The following is a 24,325-nucleotide window of genomic DNA, read 5'->3' as shown; positions in this document are numbered from 1 at the left end:
GTGAAACAAGCCAAGCGTAGAAAGAGAAATACCAAATGATTTCACTCATCTGTGGAATATAAGAACAAAGGAAAAAGTGAAGGAACCAAACAGCAGCAGAAACACAGAACTCAAGAATGGACTAACAGGTACCAAAGGGAAAGGGACTGGGGAGGATGGGTGGGTAGGTAGGGATAAGGGGTGGGTGAAAAAGGAGGGTATTAAGATTAGCATGCATGGGGGGGTGGGAGAAATGGGAGGGCTGTACAACACAGAAAAGACAAGTAGTGATTCTACAACATTTTGCTATGCTGATGGACAGTGACTGTAAATAGGTATATAGGGGGGACCTGGTATAGGGGAGACCCTAGTAAACAAAATATTCGTCATGTAAGTGTACATTAATGATAAAAAAATAAAACAGTTCCTGTGTGGTGAACTCCAATGAGTTCTACACAATGGTATAAAGGGCATATAAAAGTGTAGGCAAAGGGTCTGTTTGTGTTTAAACAGAGGATCAAAGCCTAAATTGGCTACCCTGAAAATGAACTAAGATACGATCTGAAAAGACTTCCAACATCAGCACTCTCTGGAAGACTCATGCCAGAAGATGATCATCAAAAATCCCCAACAAAGATCCATGCACTGCTACAGCTGTAGATGCACTCATCCCACCAGCTCCTGGACTTGCCATGGGAATGAAGAAGGAGATATCTAAGCTGGCCTGTGCATACAGTAAAACAACAAATTAGACTGGATCTACCCTGTTGGAACTCAAACAAGAATTAGGAGAAGTGCAAATTGTAGCACTCCAAAATCTTACAACTACAGACTATTTACTGTTAAAAGAACGTATGGTATGTGAACAGTCCCTAGGAATGGGTTGTTTTTATTTGTCTGATTTCTCTTAGTCTGTTCAAGTTCAGTTGGACAATATCCACCATATCATAGATCAGTTTTCACAAATGCTCAAGGAGCCTAACTGGTTTTCTTGGTTTCACTGGAGATGGCTGGTAATTACAGATATGCTTTGGTTACATAACTGTACTCCTATTACGTTAATGTGTGTGCGCAATTTAAGTAGTAGTTTAAAACCTATACATGCTGAAGTTACTCTACAAGAAGATATGTCAAAGAAATAATCAATCTTCCCATGTTTTCTTCCGCCTGCTACTTCTATAGCTTTTCTTCTTCCTTCCAAATTACAACCCTTAAATAGAATTCATGCCTCATATCAAATTTACCTAGTATCATAATTCCTCCAAGTGGTAAAGATACCTCAAGACAAATGCTGGGCATAGAAGCCACAGGGCATATATATGCAAAGAAGTAGAAAGCTAACCTTTTCAAACAATAAGGCTTCCCTCTCACTTACCAACTTTACATTTCCCTGTATGGCCCCGGAAGATGACTGGTTAGCCAGAGACGGGTAAGATTCCTCAAGGGAGGAACAACCTAAGACAGGCACAGTCACAGGGGGGCCATCAGGTGAGAAATTGGGGATCAACAGAGGTGAGGCTTAGAACCTCACTCCCCCGTTCTGAGAGAACTCTTCTGCATACGTGGATGTTTTATTGCCCTTGTCTAGCTTGGATTAACACATAGTCTACAGGCACACACCTGATCATCTACATTTGCTCTCTTACAACACTAAACTATGTTTTCTACCTTTATCTTGTATCTACCTACCACTTCAGCATTTTATTTAAAATAATAATAATAAAGAGAGAAATGTGGTATCCACATATAAATCAAGTATAAAAATCAAATGAGTATTCATATTTGAACTGACTGTTTATAGTTCATAATGTATGAGCAAAACCGAAAGTTTCTGTGATGAGCCTGGCCTCCAGGAGGGCAGGACTGTGTGTCTGCTTGCTGCAGGTCGAGCACTGTGCACACCCCACTCCTGGCCCTTGGTAAGGGCTCATTTGGACAATCTTCCCTCAGTTATTTGAAGTACTTCAGTGTCCTTGAATCCTCCTTCCTGCTCAGCTAGCTTGAGTCAGGGGCTCGCCATTTCCAACTAAGACTTCTGCTTAACATAAGGCAGCCAAGCAACGTTAACACTTTTCCAACCTCTCTCCTGTACCAGAATCTTTTTTTTCCAGATAGATTGTTCTTCTTTTGTTTTATGACATCAAAATTTGTCAAATGTACAAATGAGGTACATAGAACTATTTACTTGCTGTTTCTTTTATTCAGGAAAACGTTTTAAGTTCAATAATGAGTTTCTTATTTCAAAGGCATGGTGTATTTTGGTAAAGAATAAATACGTATTCCCTAAAACTCCTTGTAATCTTCTGTAACTATTGGATGACGCTTTCTCCAGCTTAGCCCTAGGTAAACCACAGTTTAAAAAAAAAGAAATACATATGGCCCAAAGGGAGAGAGATAAAAGTGCCCACAATCTCCAATGGCCAGAGAAAAACATGGTTCATAGATTATTGTGTGGTTGTGAAGATGGTGTGATTTTTACAAAACGGTATTACACATATCATTTTAAAAACAGGTTTTTTTCACTGAATACATCTACATCTTTCCAGATGCCAGAAACATATTTCTGTAACACTATTTCAGTGGCTACATAATACTCCATTCTGTGGCTTTTAAAAAATTTATACTTGTTAAACATCATAAAAAGCTACAAGCTCTTTTTCCACCTCTGATTTTTTGTTATTTCCTTAAGGGAAATTCCCAAACATAGAATTTTTGGGTCAATACCCAGGCACATCTTGAACACTGTTGATGCACAATGTGAAATTGTCTTCCAGAAAGTTCATACCAAATTAGAGAACTTCAATGCCCATTTGCTTGCATTCTTGCTAAGTTGTTATAACTTTAAAAATATTTCCATTTGGAAAACTCGTTATAATTTGTATTTTTAATTGTTAATAAAATTATTAAACAAAGATTTTTTTCATATTCTGATGATTTTCTGTTCATTTGCTTGTTATATTTTTCTGTTGAGATATTACACTCTTACTGATTTATGAGAGCTCTTTTCATATATTGGAAACATCATTTATTTCACAAATGTTTTCCTCAATTTTTCATATACAGTTTTTTTTTTAAACTCTTACTTAGTCAAATGTATCCAGCAATCTTACACTTTGTAATTTCTGCTCTTGGACTTATGTTTACCTGGACTTTCTTCACCATGATATGACATAAATATTTACTCATATTTTCTCCTAGTTCTATTGTGGTTTCATCTTTCCATTTAAACACTTAATCCTCTTGGAATTAATTTTGGTATATTAATTTTTAGCCAATAGTTTCTAGACTATTTAATTAGTCTTCCCACCTCTTCCATTTGCTCACTTAGCATATGGTAAACTCGGTTTTATGGAGTTCTGGACCAGTGATCTATTTTTTATTCCAAGGATGGCAGCAAACTTCCTAAACTATAGTAGTTTGAAAATATGTTTTAGTATCTAGTAGCCTGTTCCTTTAATTTTCAACATTTATCTTTCTTTCATGAATATATTCTTTCAGTAGAATTTAAAAATCAATTTGTCAGGTTAAAGAAAGTAAAGTTTTATTCGATTTATCAGTTGGTTTGGAAATAACTGGTATCTTGAGAGCCCTGAGCCTTCTCATTCAGATGCATGAAGTTTCCCTGTTTTATTCAACTCTTCATTCTGTCCTTGGGACAACGTTCGTATTTCTGCTCTATTTGATCCAAAGTATTACATTATTTTTATTGCTTCTATGAATGGGATGTTTTCCACATGATATTTTTTTAATGCTTTAGGGCTGGATATAATTCTGGTGTTGTATATACCATCATTTATTTTTCCATTCATCTACTGATGAACTTTTGGGCTGATTTCACCTTTTGGCTACTGTGAATAGTGCTGCCATGAACGTTTGTGTACATGTACTTGTTTGAGTTCCTGTCCTCAGTTCTTTTTTTTTACCTTTTTAAAATTGAATAAAATTGTATTTGCTTCAGTTACATGCTAATTATGCATATTACTGGATTCTTGCCACAGTAAGTATAGTTCCTGTTACCATAGGGACATACCAAGACATTACTGTATTATGGTTATATTCTATACATTATGCTTCCATTCCTGTGACTAACTTATTTTACAATTTGCAGTTTGTACCTCATTATCCACTTCACCTACTTCACCTATCCCCCCACTGCCCTCCCTATGGTAACAACAGTCTGTTGTTCATATTTATGGGTCTATTTCTCTGTTCTTTGTTTATTTTGCTTCTTAGATTACACAGATAAGTAAAACCATATGGTATTTATCTTTCCCTGACTGACTTATTCACTTAGCATAATACCTTCTAGATCCATCCATGTTGTTGCAAATGACAGAGCTCCATCTTTTTCATGGCTGAGTATTATTCCATTGTATATATGTAGCACATCTTTATCCATTCATTTATTTAGATTGCTTTCATATCTTTGTAGTTATAAATAATGGTGCAATGAACACAGGTGTACATGTATCTTTTCTTATTAGTGATTTTGTTCTCTTCAGGTAAATTCTCAGAAGTGTAATGATTGCTGGGTTGTATGGTATTTCTATTTTTAGTTTTTGGAAGAAGCTCCACATTATTTTCACTGTGGCTGGACCAATTTACATTCCCACCAACAGTGTAGGAGGGTTCCCTTTCTCCACATCCTCACCAACACTTGTTACTTCTTTTGGATAGTATCCATTCTGACTGCTGTGAGGTGATACCTCATTGCAATTTTGATTTCTGTTTACCCGATGACTAGTGATGTTGAAAATCTTTGCATGTGTCTGTTGGCCATCTGTATGTCTCCTTCAGAAAAATGTCTATCATGTCCTCTGCCCATTTTTTTTGAAACCTCTTTACACTGATTTTATTGTAACCAATTTTCCTAGATACAAGAAAAAAAAATTTTTAGCTCTTGCTTTTTTTGGTATCATTAATCTAGAATTATATGAAGAACATTATGTTTACTAGGCTCCCCCCTTCACCAAGCCCCCCCCAAATACCCCTTCACAGTCAGTCACTGTCCATTTTAGGCTAGGAATTCTGGTACTTGGAATTCTAGTACTATGTTGAATAAAAACGGCGAGAATGGACATCCTTATCTTGTTCCTGATCTTAGAGGAAAAGCTTTCACTTTTTGCATTTGAGTATGATGTTTTTGTTGCATATGTACATGTGTGTTTGTTGTGTATGGCCTTTATTGTGTTGAGGTATGGTCCCTCTATATCTACTTTGTTGAAAGTTTTTATCACAATTAGATGTTGAATTTTGTCAAATTCTTTTTCAGCATCTATTGAGATGATGATATTGTTTTTATTCTTCCTTTTGTTAATGAGGTGTATCACATTGATTGATTTATGGATATTACACATTCTTGCATTCCTGGAATAAATACCACTTGATCATGATGACTGATTCTTTTCATGTATTTTTGAATGTGGTTTGCTACTATTTTCTTGAGGATTTTTACATCTATGTTCATCAGGGATATTGCTCTGTTTTCTTTTTTTGTAGTACTTTTGTCTGGTTTGGATATAAGAATGATACTGACCTCATAGAATGAGTTCGGAAGTATTCACCCCTCCTTTTTCGTTTGTTTAATACTTTAAGAAATTAGCTTATCTGAATGTTTGGTAGAATTCACACATGAAGGAATCTGATCTGGATCTTTCATTTTCTGGGAGTTTTCTTATTACCAGTTCAATTTTGATACTAGTTATTGGTCTGTTCATATTTTCTCTTTATTCCTGGGTCAGCCTTGAAATATTGTATGTTTCTATGAATTTGTCCATTTCTTCTAGGTTTTCCAATTTATTGGTTTATAATTCATCATATTCTCTTATAATTCCTTGAATTTCAATGATGTTCGTTGTAACTTCTTTTTCATTTCTGATTTTGCTTATTTGTGTCATCTTTCTTTTTTTTCCTAAAATGAGTGCATTGCTTTCTATTTCCTCCTTTATTTCTGTTAGTTTTTGTTTCACATATGCTGGTGCTCCTGTGTTGGGTTCATATATATTTATAATGGTTATATCCTCTTGTTGGACTGACCACTTTATTATTATGTAATGTCCTTCTTTATCTCTTGTTACTTTCTTTGTTTTGAAGTCTATTTTGTCTGATACAAGTACTGCAACACCTGTTTCTTTCTACCTGTTGTTTGCATGAAATATCTTTTTCCAACCCTTGACTTTTAGTCTGCACATGTCTTTAGGTTTGAGGTGAGTCTCTTGTAAGCAGCATATTGATGGGTCTTGCTTTTTATCCATTCTATTACTCTGTGTCTTTTGATTGGTGCATTCAATCCATTTACATTTAGGTGATTATTGAAAGATATGTACTTATTGCCATTGCAGGCTTTAGATTCATGGTTACCAAAGATTCAAGGTTAGCCTCTTTCTATCTTACTATTGAACTTTACTTGCTTATTGAGCTATTATGAACACTGTCTGTTGCTTCCTTATTTCTCTCCCTTCTCATTCCTCCCCCTCTGTTCTTTATATGTTAGGTGTTTTATTCTGTGCTCTTTTGTGTTTCCTTTGACTGCTTTCATGAGTAGTTGATTTTAGTTTTTGCCTTTAGTTAGTATTTGGTTTGGTCTGCCTGCTTTGCTGTGATTTTATATTCTCTGCTGATATATATTTAGCCTTAGGAGTGCTCCCATCTAGAGCAGTCCCTCTAAAATACCCTGTAGAGGTGGTTTGTGGGAGGCAAATTCCCTCAACTTTTGCTTGTCTGGGAATTGTTTAATCCCTACTTCATATTTAAATAATAGTCGTGCTGGATACAGAATCCTTGGTTCAAGGCCCTTCTGTTTCATTGCATTAAATATATCATGCCATTCTCTTCTGGCCTGTAAGGTTTCTGTTGAGAAGTCTGATGATAGACTGATGGGTTTTCCTTTGTAGGTGACCTTTATTCTCTCTAGCTGCCTTTAATACTCTGTCCTTGTCCTTGATCTTCGCCATTTTAATTACTATGTGTCTTGGTGTTGTCCTCCTTCGGTCCCTTCTGTTGGGAGTTCTGTGTCCTTCTGTGGTCTTTGCAACCATTTTGTTCAGTACTTTGCAGAAATTGTCAGCAATTATTTCTTCAAATACACTTTCTATCCATTTTCCTCTCTCTTCTTCTTCTGGTACCCCTTTAATGTGGATATTTTCCTTTTGGATTGATCACCCAGTTCTCTTAATATTGTTTCATTCCTGGAGATCCTTTTATCTCTCTCTGTGTCAGCTTCTATGCGTTCCTGTTCTCTGGTTTCTACTCCATCAATGGCCACTTGCATCTCATCCGTTCTGCCTTTGAATCCTTCCAGAGATTATTTAATTTCTGTACTCTCCCTCCCTACTTTGTTGGTTTGGTCTTCCATTTTTCTCTGCAGCTCCATCAGCATAGTTATGACCTTTACTTAGAATTCTTTTTTGGGAAGATTGGTTAGGTCTATCTCCCCATGTTTCCTCTCAGGGGAGGATGTCTGTGTGATTCTGGTCTGGATCAAATTCTTCTGCCTTTTCATGGTGATAGAGGTAGTTGTGGGGAGTTGACACGTGTGTCGGCTGGGAGAACGTCCCTTCTTTCTAGTTTGTGGCCTTCCTCTCCTGGGAGAACAGCGACCCCTAACAGCTTGTGCTGGGCACCTACACACAGATGGGCTTTCTGATACTTGCCCGGCCGCTGTGGAGTAAGCTCCGTGCCATTGCTTTGGGTGTGTTCAGCCTCAGGCTGCTGCTCTGCTATTGCAGGGCCACTGGAGGGGGAATGGGCGGAAAAGGCTGCTTATCGCAATGAGGGGTCTCTGAGCTGTGCTGCCACACAGGAGGTTAGGGTGTCCGGAGTTCCCTGGGATTCCCAGCTGCTGGACAGTGTGCACCGGGACAGTTCTGTCCAGCTGTTAGGCCCCTGTCCCTTCAAGACTTTCAGAAATCACTCACTTTTCTTTTGTCCCAGGGGTGCCAGTTGCGGGGACCCGCTTGCAGGTTTTACTGTTCCATTTCCCTAGTATCTAGCACACCATTCACATGTGCCTGCACTCCTGGTGCAGATGGCTATGGCTAGATATTCAGCAGTCCTGGGATCCCCTCCCTCCCTGCTCTGACTCCTCTCCTCCCTCCAGGGAGCTGGGGTAGGGGTGTTGCTCAGGTCCCGCTGGGCCGAGGCTTGCATCTTACCCCCTTTGTGAGGTGCTGGGTTCTCACAGGTGTGGATGTAGTCTGTCTTCTGTACTGTATCTTCTGGTCTCTCTTTTAGGAATAGTTGTGTTTGTTGTATTTTCAAAAATACATATGGTTTTGGGAGGATATTTCCACTGCCCTACTCACGCCACCAACTTGGCTCCTCTCTATTCAATCTTGATCTCTTTAAGTTATTATTAGGCTTAGTGTTAGGGCTTAGGTTTAAGGATAGATTTACTGGTAGGGTATGAGTTAGAGCTAGGATTACAGTGACGTGCGTAAGAGGGTAAGTGTAATGCTTTTGGGTAACTGTTAGGCTTAGCAATAGAATTAAGCATAGCTTTACAGTGAGGGGAATAAAATAATGTGGAAGACTATCTCCAAGCTAACTTATATGGTCCTCTCACTGAGATGAAAGTTCAGCATGAACTTGCCTCAAACATAGAAAACTGAGTGAATTGGGAAATAATACACATTTTGCTCTACAAATATTCAAGGACAAGTTTTTATGTGAGAATTTAATTGCTGGGGAAATGAATTTTAATACTATTGGTTTCAAAAACAGATGTGCTCTTACATTACAATTGGTCCTAAGCCTACAATGAGTGACAAGTGGCTCATTATCAAGAAGTCTGCTAGAAAGGTTCATTCTCAGTCATCCAGGCAGTAATACCGTTGATTATCATTCCCAATTCTAGGACCCAGCCATATTACTTGAATCTAGGAACCCCTACACCTTCACAGCTAGCAGGACGATATGGTGTAATATCTCCCTAACAGAAGATCTATATTGGTCTATTTTGTCCATTGTTTCTATTTGGCTGGAGAATTGTGAGGACACTAGTCCCACCTTGAAAATTATGGCAATTATTAAATAAAATGATGAGCCACTTAATACCACCTGCAATTTTGAACTCCATCTGGATTTTTGAGATGAGTTTGCAGTGGGTTTTCTCACCTCTGATACTGAATTTTTGGGACACAGTAGTTGATTATGTTGCTTGCTGCACTGTGCATTGTAGATATTGCACAGCATGCAGCTGACATTGCCAAATATCACCAGAGGCAAAATCATCCATATTTGTGATCTGCAGCCCCGTAGTTTGAGAACAGGATGCTTCTTGGCATAACTGCAAACAATTCTGGGTTGTTACCCAGAGGAGAACTCTTGATTTACGAGTCCACTGTCCAGACCCATTTTTGACATGGAAAATGGGCTTCCTTAGAGTACCAATATACATAATTCACATTTCTATAAATTCAATCCCATAATCCAGATCACATGAGAAGATGATTTGGTAGTGTGTAAACATTTTAAAGATGTGCCTCTTCAGGAAAAATCATTTGATGAAAGGGGACTAAAGGACAGACCCCAAATGATATAACACTGAAATGGCTATTTAGGCAAAAGGAACATAAAGCCTAAGGAGTGTTATACCCCACCTTTTGAAGAAATCAACAAAGTTTTCCACTTTGTTGACTACAGAAGAAGTAGGTTTCTGGGAGGACTCATGGTTGTGTGTCTACCATAAGTGAGTGTTTGGATATTGCAAGAAGCCTAATGAACACAGGGTCCTCAGTCTGAGAGAACACTCACTCAGGATGCAGATCAGGTGTTGGCACTGAGACCTATGCAAGGCAGGAGAAATGAGAGAAAGGAAGAAACAGAAACAAAACCCAAAATGACTCCATTCAACCAGCTTAGGGCCTAGTCTACTAGAAACAGAGATTTGGCAGGAAAAATTACGTTTCCATTTTTACCAGAATCCCACAAGGAAAGCATGTGTACATAAGAGTGAGATAACCGATAGAGTCATTCTCCCGAAGGGCATATCCAAGGAACTAAATAATGGTATTGATACAGCCCCTCAACATATGCTACTGGGCTCTGAAGAGGACAAGGCGGTTTCTTTTGATTCCTAAGTCTCCAGATGAGGAGTCTGGATGAGAGTCAACAGTTAGGCTTCCAGGTAAGGGGTAGAGTTCACAAAAGAGTAAAGGGTGCCCCTTCTATTTGAATGGTTCAGGTTCATTATGAGGAACCAAAGTTTGTGATAGGGTTCGATTTCATGAGTTGAGTTTGTGTTTGGGTTCACAGTTTTTTGTTCAGGATCTCATTAATCTCTGGCATTCTGGTTCATAGGTCAGAGTTTGGGTTCATGTGATTGGGATTTCATGGTCCAGCTTCCAGGTTAGGAAAATGGCTAATGTTGGGCTTAGAGTTAGGTATATGATGAAGATACCGTTATGGGTAGAGTTAGGATAATGGGATAGGTTTATATTAGCAGTTCTGTTTAGCTTTGATCAACAGTGATGTGTGGGTGAGGGTGAGGATGGGTATAGTGTTAAGGCTAGGTCTTAGATTAGATTTGCTTTATGGTGCACTGCAGGCAATGCACAGTTTTGGTTACATTTAAAGTAAGGGGTTAGGTTAATAGACCATTCGAGTTTGTCTTTTGGTTAACAGTTAAATGTCATTGAGAATGATGATAGCATTTAGGACTAGGGTTTAGGTTAAGTTAAAGGTTTTGTGTACAGTGAAGTTATGGCTTCAGTTAGCATAAAGGGTAAGGGTCAGTGTTCATTTCAGCTCCGGCCTAACAGTAAAATGTGGGTGATGCTGAGGTTGTTGGGTGATGGGAGAAGATAAGGTTGAGGGTGAGGGTGAGGTTTTGGCTGCACATAGTGCATTCCAGTCCCAAAATTGTGAAGGGGAACACTTGGCTAAAGTGTTCCCATGTGCCCCTGCCTTTCAAATGGACGTGGCTATAGGACAACCCACAAGCAAGACCCACACTCACTCGGATGGGCACAGAACTGAATGCCTTTTTCCTTGAGATATATATATATGCCTTGTGTCTGGGATCTGTTTTCTCCACAGTGGCTAGGGTTAACAACTTCCACCTCACTGAGTACCGCACCTTCTGCTGAGGCCCTAGGCCCTGGAGGTGGAATCTGCTCTCCTTACAAGCCAGCATCTCTTTAAGCTACAGTCGATTCAGTCGCCACTGTGACATCATGGATCTGTGGGAACACTGGTACTCATGCAAGTCCTACACACAGTAAGTGCTTTCCACTGGACACATCTACTGCAGAGCCCAGAAAAACTAAAACATCTGAGACAGCAAACATCAGGGGTTCAGTCACATGTGTGGAGAGCTCTGCCTTGGCACAACAAAATGCATGAGACAGAAGGACATGTTCCACAGCTACTGCATCCATGCAGCCACTTGGGGATCCATTCAGATGGGTCAAGGTCAGGCATCAAGGAGAGAGTCAAGGGTTAGCTCTCAGTGTTCCGGGTAGCTGGGTGTTCAGCTGTGAAGTTTGTTTCAGGGCTTAGTGTGGGGTTCATGTGTTGGTTACTAGCTTAGGTGTCAGAACTGGAGTTTGGTTAGGTTTTGAGTTTGTGTTCACGGGTTCAGATTTCAGAATCAGTTTTCTTGTTCAGGGCTTAGGGTTGGGGTTTGTGCATTCAGTGGTTATTTTCAGGGTGCTGGTAAGAGTTAAGATTGGTTGACATTTAGGGTTAGAGTTAGTATTCAGACTAAGGGTTAGGGTTAGCGTTCAGACTAAGGGTTAGGGTTAACGTTAGGCTTACTGTTAGAACTGAGATTTAGGATAAGATTAGGGTTCATTCTTGGGTTTGGGGTCAGGTTACAACTACTGTTTGACTTAGGGTTATATTTATGGTTTTGGATAAGTTGTAGGCTTACGGATAGATTTAGAGCAAAGAAAATCAGTTAATGGGGAAGACTATCTCCAATCTAACTTACAGGAGATCTTCTCACCGAGACGAAATTTCAGAGTGAACTTTCTTTAAGCATAGGAAACTAAATGGTTGAATCTGGAAACAGACTTTCCATATCTGAGAAAAATATTCCTGTTCATATCTCTGAGTGAGAATGCAGTGCTTGGGTAACCAATTTTTATCTTCCTGGTTTCAAAACTATGTATGCTCTTACAATTTAGTAGGTCCTAAGCCTACAAAGAGTGACCATGTCCTCACATAAAGATGTCTGCTAGGCTGGGTTCCTTCTCCATCATCCATGGAAGAATTCACTTGCTTTAACATTCCAGCTCTAGAACCAGGCTACATGACTTGAATCATGGACACCTTATAATTACTGGCAGGAAAACATGATGAAATATCTCCCTAACTCCTGATCTGTTTTTGTCTATTTTGTTCATTTTTTTCCAATTAGGTGGGGAAATATGAGGATACTTGTCCTACCTAGAAACTTGTAACAGATCTTTGTAAATCAAACAATGAGCCATTTGACATCATCTGCCACAATGAAGCACACCCAGAAGCTTGAGCTGAGTTTGTCTGCAGGTGTTTTCTGAACTTCTGACACTGATTTTTGAGGCCATGATAGTCTTTTTTGTTTCTTGTTGCTGTTTGCATTGTATGTGCTGAGCAGCTTGTATTTCAACATTGAGAAATATCCTCAGAGGCAAAATAATCTGTGCTTGAGTTCCACCACCCGAGAGTTTTAGAACAGCAAGTATCCTGAAATATCTGCAAGCAATGCTCCATCCCTTACACTGATGAACTCTTGATTGGCAAGTCTACATTCCAGACCCAACTCACAGTAGGCACTTTTCAAAATGTTCTATCCCATATTGCGGATCATATGCAAACATCTGTTGCTAGAATGTAACACATTTCAAAGCTTTCCCTTGTCAGAAACAAAGATTTTATGAAGAGAGACTACAGGATAGCTCCCAACTGATATCCCATTGAAATGGCTGATTTGGTACAAAGGATTATTAATAGTAGGGAGTGTCACGCTCCCACCTTTGGTATAAAGCAACCTGTTTTCCCTTTTGTTGATGATAGGAAAAGTAAGTAGTTTCTAGAGTGACCAGTGTTTGTTTTTGTCTGGCCTAAATCAGTGTTTAAAGATTGCAAGAATACTTATGATATTACCTTTCTCAGTCTGAGAAAAGATTCGTTCATGATGAATATCAGTTGCTGGCAATTGAGACCTATAGAAGGCAGGAAAAGCAAGAGAATAGAAGAAACATGAAAACAAAAGCTAAAATGGTTCCTTTCAACTGTCTTAGAGCCAAGACTACTAGGAACAGAGATTCTCTGGAAACATTTCCTTCCTGCTTTTACTGGTATCCTGCAAAGGAGTCATGTATGCATAAAGACAGGACAACCAAGGGAGTCATTCACCTAAAGTGCAGATATAAATAACTGAACAATGTTATTTTTCATTGCTGCAGGCTTTCAGCATATGCATCTGGGGTCTCAATTAGCACTGCTGTGTATTTCAATTATAATGCTCCACCTGAGGGTTGATGGTGAGGGTCAAAGGTTAGGCATCCAGGGTAAGGTTTAGGAGTTAAAAAAAGTATCCAGGGTTCCAGTTCAGTTTGAGGAGTATGAGTTTACTGTGGGAGTAAGGAGTTACATTGTCGCTTGTGTTCAAGTTTTAGGTTTTGTGCTTGAGTATTTGATATGGGGCTCAGGTTTGGGTTGAACTCAGGCATGTTAGGGGTTAATCTTGGGGTTGGGTTTAGGGTTAAGTTTAAAGTGAGGAGATTGTTTTGTTAGAGTTAGGGTAATGGGTGAGTATTAGCATTAGGGTCCAGTTTAGCTTTTGACCAATTTTGTGGTGTTTATCAGGGTGAGAAAAAGGGTGAGAGTTAAGGTTAGTGCTACATCTAGAATTAAGATTAGGTTAAGCGTTACATTTATAGTGAAGGTATGGTTATGGTTAGAGTAAGAAGAAGGGGTCAAGTTAGGAGAAGAGCTAACTTTGTCTTTCAGTTAACAGTGAAGTTTGCATGAGAGTGAGGTTAGTGTTTATTGGAACAGTTAAGGTAATAATAGGATTAGGAGTAGAGTTAAGGTATGGCTGTATGGCTTCAGTTAGAGTTAGAATATCGGGATAAGGTTAGGGTCATTATTCAGTTTAGCTCCTGTTAACAGTGAGGTGCAGGTGAGGCTGAGGGTGAGGGGTGAGCAGTGAAGTTTAGGGCAAGGGTAAGGTGAGGTTTAGGCTACAGGTTGAACGTTATCATCTACATTTTGCCAAGGGGAATGCTGGCACCAGTTGGATTGCCTGGTGTTCATAGGAACCCTGCATTTTCTAAGAATGAGGCTTCAGGACAGCCCAGGAGTTGGATCCACCCTTGCTAGGGTCAGGGCAAAAAGAGAGTTGCTTTCTCTAGGAAGCATGTGGGTCAGCAGTTTCCAAAGTTCTAACAGGGCCCTTGGCTCTCTTTTCCATTTTTTCTAAAGCCAACAGGGTTTGCAGCCCTACCTTGCTGATGACCACACCTACAGCTGAGGCCCCAGGCCTGGAAGTGCTCTCCTGCTCTCCCCACTGGGCAGCCTCAATCTCTAGGATCCCATCATCATAGTCACCACTGTGATGTCACAGAACTATGGTAATGCTGACACTCATGCAAATCCTCCCTACCAAGATTGCTACCCTGTGGCTGCATCCTCTGCAGATCCCTGTGCAGCTGCATCATTTCCCACATTGAACTTCCGGTGTTCAATCACATGCATGGAGAGCTCTGCCATGGAACATTCCAGTGTGTTAATCCCCAACACAGTTCCACATCTCCTGCATTCATCCAGCCACACAGGCACTGATTTATCCGGTCCAGTAGGGATCAGGGTGAGAGTTAGGGGATAGCCTCCGGGTTCTGGGTTTGCAGGCTTAGGCTTCAGATTGAGATTCAGTGTTTTACTGATTGGTTCAGGTGTCAGTGTCATGCTTACATTTTGGATTGGGGTTTGGGATCAGTAGCAATATTAGGTGTTGTGTATGTTTACAGGGTTTTGGGGCTCACAACTGACTTTCTGATTCTGAGATTACAGTGGAGCGTTGTGGTTCAGGGTTTCACAATGAGGGTTTCAATATCTACCTGCATTTAAGGGTTAAGGTTTTGCATTGAAGGTTAGAATTATGATTAGTGCTACACTTAGTGTTAGGACAGAGGTTTAAGGTTTGCATTTGATTTAGGTTTATGGGTTAGAGTTTGAGTTACAGTGAGATATGTGTCAGGGTTAGGGTTATAGTTTAGGGTAAATGTTAGACTTAGCCATGGAGTGAGGGATAGCCGTGGAGTGAGAGGAATCATAAATGGCAAAGACTATTTCTAAGCTAATTTTGAGATGATCTGAGATGAAATTTCAAGGTCCAATTCCTTTAACCATAGGAAACTAAATGACTGGATTTGAAACATTATATATATATAAATATATAATTTGAACAAACTATTCCAGGATAAATCTACTTGAGAGAATTCAGTTGCTGTGGTGACCAAATTTCATAGTCCTGGATTTCACACTCTATATATTGTTAGTTTAGTAAACCCTAAGCCTACAGTGAGCGACAATGGGCTCACATCAAGATTTCTTATAGGCTGGTTTCCTTCTCGATCATCCAGAAAAGAATTCAGTTTCTTTAACACTCAGAGATCTAGGACCAAGCTACATGACTTGAATCATGGACCCCTACACCTTCACAGCCAGCAGAAGAACATGATGGAATATCTCACTGATGGAATATCTCACTGACTGCAGATCTGTTTTGGTCTATTTTGACCATTCTTTCCACTTGGCAGGAGAATTTTGAGGACACCAGTACTTCCTTGAACAGCATGGCAAATCTTTAAACAAACAATGCACCAGCTGATACCGCCTGGTGCTTTGAATCCCAATTGGATGTTTGAGCTCAGTTTGCCTACATTAGGTTCTCTCAACTTCTCACAGTGAATTTTGGTGGCAGGATAGTCTTTTCTGTTCCTTGTTGCCCTGTGCTTTGTAGTTGGTGACCAGCATACATTTGGACATTGTCAAATATCAGCACATGCAAAATTATTTGTGCTGGAATTACACCACCCCAAAGTTGGAGAATAGGAGAAATCCTTATGTAACTTCAAGCTATGTCCCATCATTTACACAGATGAGATCTCTTGATGCAAAAGTACCCACTGCACACCCCCTTTTGATATGGAAAATGGATTCCCCCACAACAGCAACTCACAGAACGTACTTTTCTAACAATTCAGTTCTGTACTCAAGATCAGGTATGAAGCTCTGTTACTAGTGTGAAACACATTTTAAAGTTATCGCTTTTCAGGAACAAACATTTGATGAGGTGGGACTAAAGGACAGCTCCAAACTGATATCCCACTGAATTAGCTGTTTTCCCTAAAGGATCATGAAGCCCAGTAGTGTCATTGCCCCACTTTCAATACAAAGCAACAAAATTTTCCCATATATTGACAAGAGGAAATGTAGTTTTCTCTAATGACCAGTTGCTTGTCTGCCCAAGTCAGTGTTTGATTATTGCAAGAAGCCTAATCAACACAAATTTCTCAATCTGAGAAATATTCATTTCGGATGCACATCAGCTGCTGTCAGTTGAGATCTGTGCAAGATAGGAAATTCATTTTGTTTACCAGGATCCTGCAAGGAAATCTTGTGATCATAAAGGTGGTACAACCAAGAGAGACATGAACCAAAAGAGCAGATCCAAGGAAATAAATAATGGTTAGGTTGCAGTACCTCATAATACGAAACCATGCTCTGAAGTGGACATCGTTGTTTCTCATGATTCCTAAGGCCCCAGGTGAGGGGTAAAAGTGGATGGTTAGGATTTAGAGGTCAGGGTTAGGGTTTGGATAAATATCCGGAGTTCCCTGTCAGGTTTGGGGTTTTGGATACAGAGAGAGTGTTCAGGATTCAGTTTGAGGTTTGATTTCAGGGGTTCATCTTCATGTTTGTCTTCTCTGGGGTTCATTTTTTGGTTCCAATCTGGGATTCTGGTTCAGTGGTTAGAGTTTGAATTCTGGGGTTTGGGATTTCAGATCAGGAGTCCAGGTTGGAAGTAGTGATGGGTTAGATTTAGGGCTACTTTTACAATGAAGTTATCATTATGGTTTAATTCAGAGTAAGGCTTTAGTGTGGGAGTAAATGTTTGCTTTAGCTTTCAACCAAGAGCGATTCTTGGTCAGGGGGAGGGAAAGGATGAGTGTTAGCATTTGGGCTATGACTGTGATCAGGGTTAGTTTAAGGGTGAGCTTTAGGGGGAAGTCATGATTATAGTTAGGGTTAGGTTAAGATTCTAGGTTAGGAAAGCTTAAGTTTGCTTTTAGGCTAACACTGAACTGTGGGTGACTGTAAAGTTAAGGTTTTGAGTGTGGGTTACAGTTAAGTTTAAGGGTAGGTGTAAGGTGATGTTATGGCTTCACTTAGAGTTCACATGAGGGGTGAGTCTTAAGCTTAGGGTCAGCGTTCAGTTTAGCTCCAGGCTAACAGTGAGGTGTGGGTGAGGCTGAGGATGAGGGGAGAGGATTAGGTTGAGGGTAACTTAGGGGTTTCAGGCTCAGGATGACAATTATCATTCCAAATTTGCTGATGGGGATGCTGGACTCTGTGTTGGGTCACCTGGCATTCCTCCTGCACCCCTGTGTTTCTAAGAATGTGGATACAGAACAGCCCAGGAGCAAAACCCACACTTGCCAGTGATGAGCAGGAACTGAATGGCTCTCCCTGTGAACCATTTGGATCACCATGGCACAGAGCAAACCCAGGCGCCTTGGATATGGGTTCCATTTTCTCTATAGCCACCAATAGGATCAGCCTGCAGCTCACCAAGGACTGCATCCACACTTGAGGCCCCAGGGCCTAAAGAGGGAATTCCCTGTTCAACAAGAAACCTGTTTCTATGAAACCATCGTTACAGTCACCACTCTGATGTCATGGACCTATCATAACACTGCTGCTCATGCAAGTGTTCCATACCAGAAGTCCTTCTCCTTGGAGGCATCCACTGCTGAGCCCTGAGAACTGCATCATCTCAGATAGTGAACACCGGAGGGTCCTGCACATGTATGAAGATATTTTTGAAGGTACATCCAAATGCAAGAACCCCCAGCACATGTTCCTCACCTCCTGAATACATCCAGTCACACAGAGATACATACCCTTCAGTCCTTGTCAGGGATGATGGTGAGAGTCTAGTGGTAGCTGAAAGGGTTTGAGGACATGTAGGGTAAGAGTTTCCGCTTGGTTTCAGGAATATATGTTATATTTCATATGTCCTTTTCATGTTTCATAGTCAGACCTGGTGTTTGGGTTCTGTTGTAGCTGGTAAGTTTTGAGTTTGTGTTCAGGGATTCAGGGTACAGGTTTGTGGTTCTTCTTCAGGCCTTATGGTGGTGTTTGTGGCTTCAAGAGTTTGGAGTCATTTTGAGGGCAAGTTTTAAGGTTTAGGGTTGATGTTAGGGTTAGAGATAGTGTTTAGGATTAAAGTTAGTATTATTATTATGGTTAGGTAGGCGGTACATTGTTAGCTTTAGGGACAGGTTTACTGGCTAGGGTTATAGTTACTGTAATGTCTGTGTGAGGGTTTGTTTTTCGGTTAGTGTAGGTGTTAGGCTTAGGGATAGAATTAAGCATATCTTTAGAGCAAGTGGAATCGTCTACTGTGGAAAATTACCTCCAGCTTAAATTATAAATGACCTCACTGAGATGAAATTTCAAAGTGAACTACCCTTAAACATAGAAAAGTAAATTACTAAACTTAGAAATAGAATATCCATGACTTTGGAAAAATTTTCTTGGAGAAATTTTGATGTGCGAATTAATTTTCTAATAAACAATTTACATAGTTCTGGAATTCAGAAGTATGTATGCTCTTAAAGTTTAGTAGGTCCTAAGCCTACAATTACTAACAGGTAACTAGAATCAAGGTTTCTGCTAGACTGTGTTCCTCCTTAATTATCCAGGCAATAATTAAATTGCTTTAACATTTCCATTTCTAGAACCAAGTACATGAATTTAATTATGGACACTTCCACCTCCACAGACAGCAGAAGAACATGGTGGAATATGTCCATCCTTCCAGATCTCATTTGATCTATTTTTCATATTCTTTCCACTTAAATGGAGAATTGTGAGGACACTGGTCTTGCCTGGAAAATAATGGCAAATCTTCTGAAATCAAATGATGAGTCACTTCAGCGATGGTAATGGGGTTCGTGGGGGGACTTGGTGTAGGGGAGAGCCTAGTAAACATAATATTCTTCATGTAATTGTAGATTAATGATAACAAGAAAGGGGGGATTACTCCCTGATAGGATAAAATTAACTGCAAATCAATAATTAAGGCATACTTTACATATCCTTAATATGGATCTTTTAAAGGGTATCGGATGATCAGCAATGGAAGTACATTTTACTGATAATATTTCTTTCTCTTAAAAAAAAGCAGTTCATGTGTGATGATCTCTAATAAGTTCTTCACAATGGTATAAAGGTCGTACCAAAGTGTGGGTAAAGGGTTTGTTTCTGTTTATACAGAGGATCAAAGCCTAACATGGCTACCCAGAAAACGAATTAAGATACGATATGAAGAAGAACTTCCAACATCAACATCTTCTGGAAGAGTCATTCCAGAAGATGATCATCAAAAATCTTCAACAAAGATCCTGGCGCTGTTGCAGTTGTAGCTGCATTCATCCCACCAGTTCCTGGACTTGCCATGGGAATGAAGAAGGAGATATCTAAGCTGGCCTGTGCATACAGTAAAACAACAAATTTGACTGGATCTATACTGTCGGAACTCAACCAAGAATTAGGAGAAGTGCAAGTCACAGTGTTCCAAAATCATGTGACTATAGACTATCTACTGTTAAAGAACATATGGAATGTGAACAGTTCCCAGGAATGTGTTGTTTTAATTTGTCTGATTTTTCTCAAACTATTCAAATTCAGTTAGACAATATCCATCATATCATTGTTAAGTTTTCACAGATGCCTAGGGTACCTAACTGGTTTTCTTGGTTTCACTGGAGATGGCTGGTAATTGTACGTCTGCTTTTGTTATGTGTCTGTATTCCTATTCTGTTAATGTGTGTACACAATTTAATTAGTAGTTTGTTAAAACCTATATATCCTTATGTTATTCTACAAGAAGATATGTCAAAGAAAAATTCAATCTTCCCATGTTTTCTTCCGTCTGCTACTTCTATAGTTTTTCTTCTTCCTTCCTAATCACAATCCTTTAGTAGAATTCGTGCCACATATTGAAAATTACCAAGTATCATAATTCTTCAGTGATAAAGATACCTCAAGACAAATGCAGGGTATAGAAGCCACAAGGCATACAACTGAAAAGAAGTAAAAAGCTAACCTTTTCAAACAATAAGGCTTCTCTCTCACTTACCAACTTTACATTTCCCTGTATGGCCCCGGAAGATGACTGGTTAGCCAGAGACAGGTAAGATTCCTCAAGGGAGGAACAACCTAAGACAGGCACAGTCGCAGGGGGGCCATCAGGTGAGAAATTGGGGATCAACAGAGGTGAGGCTTAGAACCTCACCCCCCTGTTCTGAGAGAAATCTTCTGCATCCGTGGATGTTTTTTTGCCATTATCAAGCTTGGATTAATACTTAGCTATAGGCACAGGCCTGATCATCTACATTTGCTCTCTTACAGCACTAAATTATGTTTTCTACCTTTATCTTGCACCTACTTACCACTTCAGCATTTATTAAAAAATAATAATAATAAGGGAGAAATGTGGGATTCACATATAAATCAAGTATCAAAATCAAACAATCATAACTGACTTGATTGCTTATAGTTCATGATGCGTGATCAAAACTGAAAGTTTCTGTGATATGACTGCCCTTGCACTGTTCACCAGGTAAGAACTTGTTTGTTATGCTTCAGAAGATTGGAGACTGTTGAGAATTAGGCTTGGGGTTGATTAATGATTGTGCATTGAGTCCTCTATACAGAAATCTATTGTTGTTAACAACCATTTGATCAATAAATATGAGAGATGCCCTCTCAAAAAAAATGATGAGTCGCTTGATACTGCCTTGCACAATAAACCCCACCTGTAAATTTCAGCTGTTTGTCTTCAGTTGGGTTTGTAACATTCTGACACTGAATTGTGGCAACTGAATACTCTTTCTGTGGCGTATTGCTCTGTAGTGCATATGGTGAACTACATGCATTCCCTCATTGCAAAATATACCCAGAGGCAAAATTAACCATGGTTGAGTTCCACAGTCCTGGAGTTGGAGATCAGAAGGCTTCCTGGCATAAGTGGAAGCAATGCTCTGTCACTTACTCAGATGACAACTCTTGATGGACAAATCCACCTTCTAGATCCCTTTCTTGCATGGAAATTGAGTATTTTATAGCTGCACTTCAAAGAGTGCACTTCTCTATCAGTTAAATCCATAGTCCAGTTTGGATTTGAATATCTGTTGCTCATGTGTAATACCTTTAAAGCTGTCCCTCATCAGAAACTAATATTTGATGAGTAGTGACTTCAAGAGAGTTCCCAAATGATATCCCACAAAAAAAAGCTGTTTTGGCAAAAGGATCGTGGATACTCAGGAGTGTCATGCCACCACACTGATAACAATGCAGAAAACTTTCTTTGATGACAGGAAAGCAGTTTTCTGAGACAACTGGTTGTTTGTGTCTCCTCCATCAATGTTTGAAGATTACAAGTAGCCTAATCAACACAGGTTTCTCAGTCTGAGAAAAGATTCACTCGAAATACAGATCAGGTCATGGCAATTGAGACCTATGCATGCAGGAGAAGCAGGATAAAAGAATAAATACATAAACAAACTCAAAATACCTCAATTCAGTTATCTGGAGCCCAGTCTAGTAAGAACAGAGATTTGACATAAAGTATTTCCTTTCTGTTTTAACCACTATCATGTTGCATAAAGGTGGGACTACAAAGAAAACCATGTACTTCAAGGGTAGATCCATGGAACCTAATAATCATTCTTCTGCAATCATTCAGTATACAAAACTTGAGTCTGCAGAGGACATGTTTGTTTGTTTCTATTCCTAATGTCCAAGTGAGGGGTGATGGTGAGAGTTGACTGCTATGAGACTGGGGTAAGGTTTCATAATGGGTCCAGGGTTCCACTTTGGTTTGCGGTCTTTGGCTTCACTGGGAGGGATCAGAGATCATGATAAAAGTTAGCCTTAGTGTCGGTGTTCAGGGTTTGGGGGACAGGGTCTGGTGTATATCTAGAGTTCTCATTTAGGAGTTAGAGTTCAGGTTCTGGAGTTCAGTATTTTGGGAATTGGTCGCAGCTTTGAGTTAAGAACTAGGTTTGTGTTTGTTAGGTTTATGGTGAAGATATCATCATGATTAGCATTAGGGTAAGGGTTTAGTGTGATGATAGGGGTCCGCACAGCTTTTGATGAACAGTGATGTGTGGGTGAGGGTGAGGCTGAGGATGTGTGTTAGAGTTTGGGCTGTGTCTAGAATTAGAATTACAGTAAGAGTTAGTTGTAGGATAAGTTATGGTTTTGTTTAGGGTTAGTGTTAGGTAATAGGCTAGTAGAAGTGCTGTCTGTCTTTCTTAGAACAGTGAATTGTGGGTGAGTGAGATTATGGTTTAGGGCCCAAGTAAAGGTTAGGTTTAAGGTTAGTTGTATTGTAAAGGCATGGCTTCTTTTAAACAGCATAAGTGGTTATGGTTACATTCAGCCTACAGGTTAGCTCCAGCCTAACAGTGAGGTGTGGGTGAAGGTGAGGAAGGAGGGTGAGGGCTTGGGGTTAGGATGAGTGTAAGGTACATGTTTAGGTTTCAGGTTGGGCATTCTCATCCTATTATGCAGCAAGGACCACTGGGCTCAGAGATGGGTCATCTGGAGTTCTTCTTGTGCCCCTGTTTTTCTAGCAATATATGTACAAGTCAGTCCAAGAGGAGAACAAACTCAGTATGTTCGGGTAATAACTGAGCTGCATCTCTATGGCCCATATAGGACACTAAGCAGGAGCCGGCTCCTTGGATTAGGGTTCCAGTTGCTCTACACTCAACAGCACTGTCACATACGCATTGCCAAGGACTGCACCCACAGGTGAGGCCCCAGGTCCTGAAGGCAGATCTAGTTATCCTCTCCAGCAACCTCAGTCTCTTAGGGCTCTGCAGTGGATGCTTACTTCTGGTATGGAGGACTTCCATGTGTAACAGTGTTGCCTTAAGTATAGGACATCAAAATGCCAGGTGTGACGACTGTTTCCTAGAGAGAAAGGCTGCCTGGTGAGTAGAGCATATTCCAACTTCCGAGCCTTCTACTTCAGTTGTAGGGAAGTCAGTGGTGAAGTGGGTGCTCCACACACTGGCAGCCATAGAGAAAATGTAAACCAGATCCAAGACATCTGTGTGTGCTTTGGGCTGTGGTGACCAATATGGCTCATAGAGAAAGCCATTCAGATCCTCCCCAGCCAACGTGAGTGCTGGTCTTTCTCCAGAACTGTCCTGCAGCCATGTTTCTGTTCCTACAAAAGGCAAGGTTGTGGGAGGAACAGCAGAAGACCCATCTGTGGGACCAGCATTCCCCCAAGAAAAATGGGGATAGGCATGCTCAATTTGTACCCTAATCCTCACCCTCACACTCACAGTCACAATACACCTCACCCCTCACACTCGCATTCACATCACTGTTAACCTTGTGGAAAACTGAATATTGACCCTAGCCCTAAACACTTATGTTTACTCTAACCAAAGCCATAACATCACCCTACACCTAACCTTAAACTTAATACTAACACAAGCGCAAAACCCTAACATCACGGTCACTCGCCCTTCTTTGTTAACTGGTAGACAATCTTAGCCCTTTTCCTAACTTAACCCCTTACCTTAACTCTTAAGAGAACCGTAAGGTCACTCTCAAAATAACCCTTAAGCTAACCCTAAACCCACGCATAGTGGTAACCAAACACTCATCCTCACCTTCACACAGATCCACACCTCAATGGTGGTTGGTAGCTAAGTGGAAGCCCTGTGTTAACCCTCACCTCTACTATAACTGCATTCATAATTATCTCTTCACTGTAAACCAAACCAAAGTCCAACCATACCCCTTTCCCCTAACATGGACACCAGATGCAATATCCCAAACTCAGAACATGAAATCTAACCCCAGAAACAGACCCCAGAGTTGAGCCTAAACCTCAACCTCAAAGTCTAACCCTTGAACATGAACCACAACCTGAACTGTGGCACCTCCCACTGAACACAAAGCTTTCAAACTGAACTGGAATCCATGACATTTATCAAAACACTAACCATTGCCGATGAAACCTAACCTTTGTCTCTCACCCTGACCCCTCACCTGGAGCCTTAGGAATTGAAAGAAACAACCATGGCCATTAAGGCTGTAT

The 24,325-nt window shown here is 40.2% G+C and overlaps 1 long non-coding RNA gene across 1 annotated transcript in view; it reads left to right on the top strand.

Annotated features, from left to right (window-relative positions):
* The first annotated feature begins 256 nt into the window (after window positions 1-256).
* Window positions 257-24,325, top strand: part of LOC130682167 (uncharacterized) — a 42,925-nt gene continuing 18,856 nt past the window's right edge. The window contains exon 1 of the long non-coding RNA XR_008995427.1: window positions 257-306. This is a non-coding gene — a long non-coding RNA (uncharacterized LOC130682167). The remainder of the gene's footprint in view (window positions 307-24,325) is intronic.

The sequence above is a fragment of the Manis pentadactyla genome, chromosome Y, assembly GCF_030020395.1.
Source record: "Manis pentadactyla isolate mManPen7 chromosome Y, mManPen7.hap1, whole genome shotgun sequence".
Lineage (NCBI taxonomy): Eukaryota > Metazoa > Chordata > Mammalia > Pholidota > Manidae > Manis > Manis pentadactyla.
The sequence above is the reverse complement of the archived record's forward strand: the minus strand, read 5'-3'. Positions and strand labels throughout refer to the sequence as shown.